At 42.3% G+C, this 9,389-nt stretch overlaps 1 long non-coding RNA gene across 1 annotated transcript in view; it reads right to left on the reverse strand.

Moving 5' to 3' along the window:
- LOC134355746 (uncharacterized) overlaps positions 1-8,005 on the reverse strand; it is a 57,067-nt gene extending 49,062 nt beyond the window's left edge. Inside the window, exon 1 of the long non-coding RNA XR_010020170.1 lies at positions 7,985-8,005. This is a non-coding gene — a long non-coding RNA (uncharacterized LOC134355746). The remainder of the gene's footprint in view (positions 1-7,984) is intronic.
- Between the last annotated feature and the right edge of the window lie 1,384 nt (positions 8,006-9,389).

A 9,389-nucleotide genomic window follows, 5' to 3' on the forward strand; every position in this document is an offset into this window, starting at 1 on the left:
GGAAAAGCAGAAGCCCGAATACACCACCCTCCACTCCCCCCCCCCAAACAAAAAGGGCATTTCAGTCTTTCAGTCCAGGAGTGCTTCTTTCCTTAGTTACCAGCAGATGTGACATGGCCATGCTAAAAACTGAAGATAATCAGTCAATTGGAGTGATTATATATTGGTGACAGGTCAGGAAATCCTGATTGCAAATCAGATATGTCATTCCTTCTGGAAGTGCTTCACCTACGTTTACATTCCTGGTTCACAACAAGAATTCAGCTTGCTCACAGCCAGAAGTCCAATATTTATAAGTCGCCCAGCATTAATTATTTTGCACTTTCTTGTTTACTGCTTAGTGAAAAACATTGTCTCAGAATTTCTAAATACTTTATCAAACTTGTTCAGACCTAAGCCTCCCATCTTAAATCAATAGAGATTTCATGTGACTTATTTCGAAAACAATAGGTAACTACAATCTGATGGCTATCCAATGGAAATGTCTCAGGCTGTATATTTTTCAAACATTTTTCCTTTTATCTTGACTGTGTGAAGTATAACAAAGGCATAGTCATCTGGTTTACACTTCAGGTACCTTGATGAAACATTTTCAACTGGAAGAGGTCTGAACACCAGACATTAAATCAAATATTTGCAATTTTTTGAAAAAGTCCTTTGATTAAAGCGTTTTGTGCATGGCTCTGAGTACAATACCATGCAAAAGTCTTGGCACATCTCTATAGCAAGATAGCTAAGATATTTGCAGACTTCTGTATTTGTCAGAGTGAAGCAGTTTGTAAATCTGACGGGAGCAAAGGGTGCTGGGAGTGGTGAGGGTGGAGCATTGCGGGAGGGATGTGGGCCTGGTGATAGGAGAGTGCCAGGGCAGGGCGTGGCACAGGTGCAAACATACCAAGCCCTGAGACACCAGGCAAGGTCATTTGATTTCAAACAATTGGTTGATTGATCATTACAGAATGTCTCTCTGGTGCTTCCCAGTTCCTCCCCTCTCCCTGCTCTCTTCCCACTCCCAGTTCCCAACAGAGACCAGTATCAAAATCAGGCTTATCATTACTCACATATGTCCAGATATTTTTTACAGCAGCAGTACAGTACAATACATAAAATTACTACAGTACTGTGCAAAAGTCATAGGCACCCTAGCTATATATATGAAGCTATATCTAGCTACATATATATAAGACTTTTGCACAGCACTGTAGAAAAATGTTAACGAGATAGTTTACAGAATAATCTTCATAGCTGATAAACTTTTGAAGCTCTGTGTTAGTAGTGTTGCAGTGCCGCCTGGTGGAATCCAGTTGTATAAATTGATTTCCAAATACTACTTGCTCAGTCAGCACTGTACAGTCAAAAACTGAACATTTACTGAGAATTGGATCACAACTGCAAGTTGTTTTCAATGTGATATGAAATCAATTTTCCATGGAATTAGTGATTATTTTGGGGAGAAAGCTTGGCGGTTGAGAAACTGTACTTTGCCCTTCTGGCAAAGATCCACATCAGTGAGTTTGAACTTGTCCCAGTAGCAGATGCATATCTAACGATGGAGATAATCAAACTACACTGTTTCTATCCCTACAAACCCCAACTTCAGCACAAAGCTCCAGAAAGACAAAGTTCAAAGTAAATTTATTATCGAAGTACATTATGCCGCTATATAAAGCCCTGAGATTCATTTTCTTGTGGGCATATTCAATAAACCTAAAGAATAATAACCATAACAGAATCAATGAAAGACCACCCAACTAGGGCATTCAACCAGAGTGCAGAAGCCAACGAACTGCGCAAAGAGAAAAAGAAGAAATAATAATAATAATGATGAATAAATAAGCAATAAATGTCAAGAACATGAGATGAAGAGTCATTGAAAGTAAGTCCATATGTTGTGGGAACATTTCAGTGATGGCGCAAGTGAAGTTGCATGAAGTTAACTCCTTTGGTTCAAGAGCCTGATACTTGAGAGGTAGTAATTGTACCTGGACCTGGCAGCATGAGTACCTTCTTCCTGATGACAGGAGCGAGAAGAATGGTGCTGGGTGGTGGGGGTCTCTGGTGATGGGAGCTGCTCTTCAGTGATAGCGTTTCATGTAGTGGTGCTCAGCGGCGGGGAGGGCTTTACCCGTGATGGTCTGGGCAGTACCCACTACTTTTTGCAGGTTTTCCCATTAAAAGGCATTGGTGTTTCCATACCAGGCTGTGATGCAGCCAGTCAATATACCCTCCACAGCTATAGAAGTTTGTCAAAGTTTTAGATGTCAAGCCAACTCTCCGCAAACTGCTAAGGGAGTAGAGGTGGTGACGTGCTTTCTTCGTGATTGCACATGCGTGCTGGGCCCAGCCCATTGATTGTCATTGGAATAACAAGTGCAATGTGTGCTGTTCTTCATTTAGTCACAGTTGGGAGCAGTCTACAGGCCCCAACATCTGACTCACAATAGGAGGCTGGAGCATAAATGGGGAAAAATTAAAGCACGTTTGAAGGGGATTTCGGTTGTCATGGGGGAATTTTAAGACTAACTGAAAAAAATCAGTCTGGTAAAATTATTGTGGAAGAACAATTTGTGGTGTGTGTCAGAGACTCCAGAAAGTGGTGGATACAACTCGGTCTATCTCAGGCAAAGCCCTCCCTATGAAATAAAGCTAGATTAGCTTTATTTGTCACATGTACATTGAAATATTGCAACATACAGTGAAATGCGTCATTTTGTGTTAATGACCAACACAGTCTCTGAGTTGGGAGAGGAGGGTGGGTGGGAGCTTGTACTTTCCACGCAACATCGTATGCTCAAAACTCATGCCCACTGAGCACGTCCGCATGGGGCACTGCCACAAGAAAGCAGCATCCAGCATCAAAGACCCCACCATCTAGGGAGGGAGGTAAAGAAGTGTGAAGTCCCATATCACCGGGTTCAAGAACAATTATTACTCCACAACCACAAGGCTCCTGAACCAGATTGGATAACTTCACCCACCACTCCTCTGAACTGATTACACAACCTTCGGGACTATTTACAAATCATGTTTTCAATATTTTATTATTTATACAATCTGTCTTTTTTTTGCACTTTGGTTGCTTGCCAGTTTTTGTTTATGTATAGATTTTTAAAATCATAAATTCTATTTTATTTTTTTATTTTCCTGTAACTACCTGCAAGGTAACGAATCTCAAGGTGGTGTATGGTAACATGTATGTACAAACGTACATTGATAATAAATTTTACTTTGAGTTTTTAACTTTGAGATCTTAAAGTCAAAAGATCCGCTAGGAGGCGGTAATCACAATGTAATACAACTCCAGATGCAGTCTGCGGGCATACACAACAGGACCAAAGCCATTGTTTTTAACTTAAGCAAAGAGAATTTTCGCGGCATGGAGGTGAAGTTGTTTGTAAACTGAGAAAATAAAGAAAGAAAGGACAGAGATGCAGAGTGACAGATAGTTATTGATTGATTTATTTATTCAGAGATACAGTGCAGGGCAGGACCTTCTGGCCCAGTGATTCATCTATTTAACCCCAGCCTAATTACAGGGCAATTTACAAAACCAATCAACCCATTAACCGGTATGAGTTTGGAAAATGGGAGGAAACCAGTTGCATGTGCGTTCATGCAGCTGGTCCCTGAAACTCAGCATGGATCCATCCCAGTTAGAAAGTTGGAGTTGATGAGAAGAGCATCATCTGCTGGATGGTTAGCAAAGGAAGTCAAGGATAATATACATAGCATAGCACTGGAGAGGGAAAGGAACAGACAAGTTAGGAAAGTGTTTCATTGGAGTAAGGGGAAATATGAGGCTATCAGGCAGGAACTTGGAAGCATAAATTGGAAACAGATGTTCTCAGGGAAACATACGGAAGAAATGTGGCAAATGTTCAGGGGATATTTGCATGGAGTTCTGCATAGGTACATTCCAATGAGACAGGGAAATGATGGTAGGGCGGAGGAACCATGGTGTACAAAGGCTGTTGTAAATCTAGTCAAGAAGAAAAGAAGAGCTTACGAAAGGTTCAAAAAACTAGGTAATGATAGAGATCTACAAGATTATAAGGTTAGCAGGAAGGAGCTTAAGAAAGAAATTAGGACAGCCAGAAGGGGCCATAAGAAGGCCTTGGCAGACAGGATTAAGGAAAACTCCAAGGCATTCTACAAGTATGTGAACAGCAAGAGGATAAGACATGAGAGAATAGGACCAAAGTCTGACAGTGGAAAAGTGTGTATGGAACAGGAGGAGATAGCAAAGGTACTTAATGAGTACTTTGCTTCAATATTCACTACGGAAAGAGATCTTGGTGACTGTAGGGATGACTTACAGTGGACTGAAAAGCTTGAGCATGTAGTATTAAGAAAGAGGATGTGCTGCAGCTTTTGGAAAGCATCAAGTTGGATAAGTCACCGGGACTGGACGAGATATACCCCAGACTACTGTGGGAGTTGAGGGAGGAGATTGCTGAGCCTCTGGCGATGATCTTGGCATCATCAATTGGGATGGGAGAGGTTCCAGAGGATTGGAGGGTTGAGGATGTTGTTCCATTATTCAAGAAAGTGAGTAGAGTTAGCCCAGGAAATTATAGACCAGTGAGTCCTACTTCAGTGGTTGGTAAGTTGATGGAGAAGATCGTGAGAGGCAGGATTTATGAACATTTGGAGAGGCATAATATGATTAGAAATAGTCAGCATGGCTTTGTGAAAGGCAGGTCGTGCCTTACAAGCCTGATGAAATTTTTTGAGGATGTGACTAAACACATTGATGAAGGTAGAGCAGTAGATGTAGTGTATATGGATTTCAGCAAGGCATTTGATAAAGTACCCCATGCAAGGCTTATTGAGAAAGTAAGAAGGCATGGGATCCAAGAGGACATTGCTTTGTGGATCCAGAACTGGCTTGCCCACAGAAGGCAAAGAGTGGTTGTAGATGGGTCATTTTCTGCATGGAGGTTGGTGACCAGTGGTGTGCCTCAGGGATCTGTTCTGGGATCCCTTCTCTTCGTGATTTTTATAAATGACCTGGATGAGGAAGTGAAGGGATGGATTAGTCAATTTGCTGATGACTCAAAGGTTGGGGGTGTTGTGGATAGTGTGGAAGGCTGTCAAAAGTTACAGTGGAACATTGATAGGATGCAAAACTGGGCTGAGATGCGGCAGATGGAGTTTAACCGGGATAAGTGTGAGGTGGTCATTTTGGTAGGTCAAATATGATGGTAGAAAATAGTATTAATAGTAAGATGCTTGGCAGTGTGGAGATCAGAGGGATCTTGGGGTCCGAGTCCATAGGACACTCAAAGCTGCTGCACAGGTTGACTCTCTGGTTAAGAAAGCATACGGTGCATTGGCCTTCATCAATCGTGGGATTGAGTTTTGGAGCCGAGAGGTAATGTGGTAGCTATATCAGACCCCGGTCAGACCCCATTTGGAGTACTATGCTCAGTTCTGGTCACCTCACTACAGGAAGGATGTGGAAACCATAGAAAGGGTGCAGAGGAGATTAACAAGAACGTTGCCTGGATTGGGGAGCATGCCTTATGAGAAAAGGTTGAGTGAACTCAGCCTTTTTTTCCTTGGAGTGACGAAGAATGAGAGGTGACGTGATAGAGGTTTATAAGATGATGAGAGGCATTGATCGTGTGGATAATCCGAGGCTTTTTCCCAGGGCTGAAATGGTTATCACAAGAGGACGCTGTTTTAAGGTGCTTGGAAGTAGGTGCAGAGGAGATGTCAGGGGTATGTTTTTTACGCATAGAGTGGTGAGTACGTAGAATGGGCTGCCGGCAGCGGTGGTTGAGGTGGATACAATAGGGTCTTTTGGCAGACTCCTGGACAGCTACATAGAGCTCAGAAAAATAGAGGGCTATGGGTAATCCTAGGTAATTTCTAAGGTAAGGACATATTCAGCACAGCTTTGTGGGCCAAAGGGCCTGTATTATGTTGTAGGTTTTCTATGTTTCTATAATGTTCAATCAAAAAGTCATCATTATGTGCAGTGTCCTATGAAAAGAGCAATCAGGGTCTTCCATCTGTCCATGACCATGAATGTTCTTGCCAAATTTTTCTACAGAAAAATGTGGTTTGCCATTGCCTTCTTCTGGGCAGTGGCTTTACAAGACAGGTGACCCCAGCTATTGTCAATACTTTCCAGAGATTGTTTGCTTAGTGTCAGTGGTCACATAACCAGGACTTGTGCTATGCACCAGCTGCTAATATGACCATCCACCACCTGCTCCTGTGGTTTCATGTGACCCTGATCGGGGTCTAAGGACATGCTACACCTTGGCCAGGCTAGTGGCGGGAAGGAGCGCCTTACACCTCCTTCGGTAGAGAGCCCCCCACCCAAAATTGCAGAGTAGGGTGTACAGAGAGGGAAAGGGTCATGTTTTGCTGACGGAGGGTCACGGCCTGAAACGTCGACTGTACCTCTTCCTAGAGATGCTGCCTGGCCTGCTGCGTTCACCAGCAACTTTGACATGTGTTGCTTGAATTTCCAGCATCTGCAGAATTCCTGTTGTTTATGTTTTGCTGTTGTTTTGTTTTGTGATGCTGAAGCTGTTGATGCGGCTTGTGTTGATCTGCTGAACAGTATGAGCATGCTGGAATGTGTGCAGCCCTAGATGTGTTGGTTAAGTGCAAAGGACACGTTTCGATATTCATGCGACAAATAATTCTGAATCTGAATCTAAATTAAGGGCGCCTGTAAAAACAGAACCCATTTATCGCTCAGAGTCGGCCTGTACTACAACTCTTTCCCTCCTACATCTATCTGTGATTTCCCTATATACTTGGGGAGCAAAAACCAAAGAAGACCCCCAACAGGGAAACAGGAAATAACAAATGACCAAGTCCCTATCCCAGACATAGACTTGGCCAGGACTGTAAAAACTTAAATCTATTAAAAACACAGAGTGACATTGAAATATCCAAACTTTTAAAAAGTTTTCAATTAGAAATCTAAAACACTTATAAAACATTTCCAGACATTATGCATCTTTAGTACATCAAAAAAACTGATTTAGCGTTACTAGAGATGTTTATAAAAACTCTTGAAAAGATCTTAAAGGGCAATTTTAACTGATACTTTATCTGAAGGTCTTTGCAAGCTATCAGATTCTGACCAAGTTTCCCAAAGCAGTGGGCTTCTAGCAAAATGTTCTAGCAAGTTAGTGGTTGTGGATCCTCAGGACCAGCGCAATATTCCCCGCACGTTATAGGTGGAGCAGCCAACTCCGATTCTCACTGCCTGGATGAACTCTTTGATAAGCAGATGGCAGAGTGAAGCATTTGAATAGGCATGTTTGGAAGTCATAACTTTTCTATAATTTTACTTGGCATTGAAACCAATTGCTTTTACCAATTGTCAACATTACCCCACAATATTCACAGCACTAGCTTCAGACGTGAGAAAAGAAACGGGTCTTCATTCCTGGCCATCTAGAAGAGAGAGAGATGACCTCATTGAAGTACAGAGATTTTGAAGGGATTTGGCAGAATGATTTCCAAGAGAATGTTTCCCTTGGCTAGAGAGCTTGGGACTTCACTAGGATAACATTTAAGGCTGAGATCAGGAAGAATTTCTTCATTCCAAGAACTCTTCAGAATTCTCAATCCCAGAGAGTAGCGGATGCTCAGACATTGAGTATTTTGTTGCCTCAGAGTGATAGATATTGGAATTCACGAGAAACAAGGGACATGTAGGTCACCATGGAAGATGATGTTGAAATACTGTAAAAAAAAAAGTCATGATCTTATCGAATGGTAGAGAACATTCAAGAATTCCAATGGTTGTCTCTTGCTCCTATTATTTTTATGTCTTTATAAATTCTGGAAGCATCTCCATCCAAATTCAATCCACTTACAGCACACCTTAATTTGTAAAATAAGTTATACCTTTCCTGTCTCATTCAATAAAGAATGGTTAGTGTTAATATACACATAATCTCAATGACCAAAACATTTCCATTCCATTCTCAACACAGAATTACTCACTTACTTACTACCCGTTACACTGCTGGTGTTTGGGGCAGCAGTGAAGGTCCTCCATCTCATCGTGTCAGTAGAATCCTTTCAGTTTTCACTATTGTCAGTCATGCAAGTCCTGGGTGGAGACACAGGAATACAATCACACTCAGATGTAGAAGGATTGTTCATTGCTGTTTCCATAGCATTTTTTCCGACCAGTCAGGGTTGTTAGCCCTGAGATGAACCCCCAAAACTAGAGGACCAGTGGACCTCTCTTAGTCTGGCCTCTACTCTTTTCCATCGTTAACCCCACCAAGAGCCAAAGCATAAAACCCTGACTCCAGCCCAATATAGCCCTCTGGGTCACTGAGGTACGCAAGCCTCCAAACCCTACAACAAGGTTGTGGTCTTCCTGGAGGTGAACACAGAATATCATTGTGTAATTAAGTTTCTGTGCAACAATATCCTTCCAAACCATCTCCAGGGATATCTACCAAATAAATAAAGCTGCAGTTTCTAATTGTACAGGACAAGACACTGACATTCGGGGGGAAAGACCTTAATGTCAATGAAAAATAAACTAGATGATGTGTCTCAACCCAAAATGTCAACTGTTGATTCCCCTCAACAGATGCTGCTGGGCTCATCCAGTGGCTCATTTTTGGCTCCAGGTTCCAGCACCTGGAGACTTCTGCCATCTCCGATTAAGATGGTGTCTGTATTTTACAGTTTGGGATACTTCCCAGGAACACCATCTGATTCACCTTCGGAAGTGTCTACTTAGTTTCCGCTCGTAAAGTAATCAAGCAGGTAAACCTCTAATATTCAAGAAGCAGGTGTAATATTTTTTATTGCACAGCTTTCTACAGTGACTTCATTGTCTGAGGATTCAAAGTTGACCATTGTGAAAAGGCAGTCCCAGTCTATTACAGGTTAAATTTATTACATGCGAGTGCAGATCGTGGCAATGTGGAGGGCAACAGAAGGGAGGGGGGAGGAGATACAGGAGTGATAGGACAGTCAAACCCACTGTGAGCATATGATTTTATAATATATTAATCAGTAGAGGATCACTTGTTCATTTCTTTTTAGTTTAGGGCGGCATGGTAGTATCGGCAGTTAGTGTAACGGGTCCAGCGACATGGGTTCAATTCTGCCGCTGTCTGTCAGTGTTTGTACATTCTCCCCGTGTTTGTGTAGGTTTCCTCTGGGAGCTCTGGTTTCCTCCCACATAGACAGATGGCAGGTTAAATGGTCACATGGGTGTAATTGGGCAGCCTGGACTCAGAGAACCAGAAAGGCCTGTAACCATGCTGTATCTTTAAGTAAAAAATAATAATTTCCGTCGCTAAGCGAAACACTCTGACAGCCGCACTGGGTGGGATGAGTTAAGTTACCCCAGAGATAGTGGATAAGATCTGGGATTTTCCTCGTTA

This window comes from Mobula hypostoma, chromosome 1 (genome assembly GCF_963921235.1).
Source record: "Mobula hypostoma chromosome 1, sMobHyp1.1, whole genome shotgun sequence".
NCBI lineage: Eukaryota > Metazoa > Chordata > Chondrichthyes > Myliobatiformes > Myliobatidae > Mobula > Mobula hypostoma.